At 29.0% G+C, this 1,510-nt stretch overlaps 1 long non-coding RNA gene across 1 annotated transcript; it reads left to right on the plus strand.

The window, feature by feature from the left end:
* The first annotated feature begins 432 nt into the window (after positions 1 to 432).
* On the plus strand, positions 433 to 965 carry LOC136978340 (uncharacterized). Its single transcript, XR_010881202.1, has 2 exons — positions 433 to 634; positions 735 to 965. It is a non-coding gene; the product is annotated as an uncharacterized lncRNA (long non-coding RNA).
* Positions 966 to 1,510: the final 545 nt, after the last annotated feature.

Below are 1,510 nucleotides of genomic sequence, written 5' to 3' on the forward strand. Positions count from 1 at the left end.
TAAACTAAAGGAAAAAGAGGAAACAATTAAATAAATAAACAAACTGTATTAATGTAATGCAAAAATAAAAAACTTTCGAATTATCGTGTACCCGAATATTAAGACAGAATTTTATAATAAATATCAACCACTCGGTTCGAGAAAATAATTAATTTAAAAAAACATTAAACGAAATATTATCTACTTTAATTATTAATATTGTAAACATAATTTCAAAAATTAAAATTAATTCCAGTATTGCGAGGGGTGTGTCGATAATTAAACTTCGGTTTATTATTTTCTGTTACTGCGCAAATGTAAGTAAGTGACGTCACGCTCGACACCTTCCCACCGGTCAAGGAGTTTTCCTGTGTCAGTTGTCCTTGTGTTCGCACGGACAACTGACCACACCATTTTAGCATTTTTAATGCCGCTTTTTCTCGTAGATGGAATGTATTATGGTAAATTAATGTAATTCGTTTTGTTAATATCGATGAGTGCTTGTGCGTTTCTTAATAAAGTCGTTCCTAAATTTTTTTTTAATACCAATCGATTCAGCGCGTCAAATTCCCACAATTCACTTCGCGAACTGATTCATGGGATATCGTTAAAAATTGGCGGAAACATTAAAGAACGACAAAGGTTACCAGCGAAGGTAAATAAAGAAATTAAACTATTTTAAAATATTTACAGGCCGTTTAATAACACTAAATAATTATTTTTGACTTTAATTACAATCGTGTCTCTTACTCTAGAAATTTACAAACGAATTATGATGTTTATGGTAGAAGACGACGTGAAAGAACAAACCCACTTGTACTGTATTAACATAAGCTATTATCAACATAAATATGTAAAATTCTATTGGCACTTCACCTGTATGCTACTCTAGATATTTCCATACAAATAAATAGTTACTTTAATACGTAATATAGCCTACCTACATTGCCGGACAAACGTCCCCAACAAACCACTGGAACAAACAAGGACTTTTGTGACGTCACTCAGAACCACGTGTTAGAATGAGAAAGAACCACGTGGTGGAAAGTATTAGTTATAAAGTATTTACACGGATTAATACTAAATCAATAAGGTCAGTAATTTATTAGTTTGGTGTTCATTTAGTAAAATATGAAAGAAAATGATTTACACTTATTCATGAACGTTTTTATTTTTATTATGGGAAAATGTTTCTAACTTAATGCAAACGGTTTATTAAGCTCACTAGATAATAAATTCTGATAGCAATTTAGTGTAAAATATACGTATAACGTACATTTTTCATTATTCTGCTGTATACTGTATAATGTGAAAGAATAGTTTATTTTATGAATTTTCATTTTATACGCTTTATTTTTGCACATAAAATTTTGAGTTTTTCATATTTTATGCAATACATAAGTAAAATCAGATATTTTTATACTAAAATATAATCATCAGTTAATATTGCTGTACCTGTTGTTATAATTATCAGCTAAATTGTCTCACTGGTAATAAAATTACTGCACAATAATGTTTAAAATTGTTTTAA

This window comes from Centruroides vittatus, unplaced genomic scaffold (genome assembly GCF_030686945.1).
Source record: "Centruroides vittatus isolate TY-2023 unplaced genomic scaffold, ASM3068694v2 contig_506, whole genome shotgun sequence".
Classification (NCBI taxonomy): Eukaryota; Metazoa; Arthropoda; class Arachnida; order Scorpiones; family Buthidae; genus Centruroides; species Centruroides vittatus.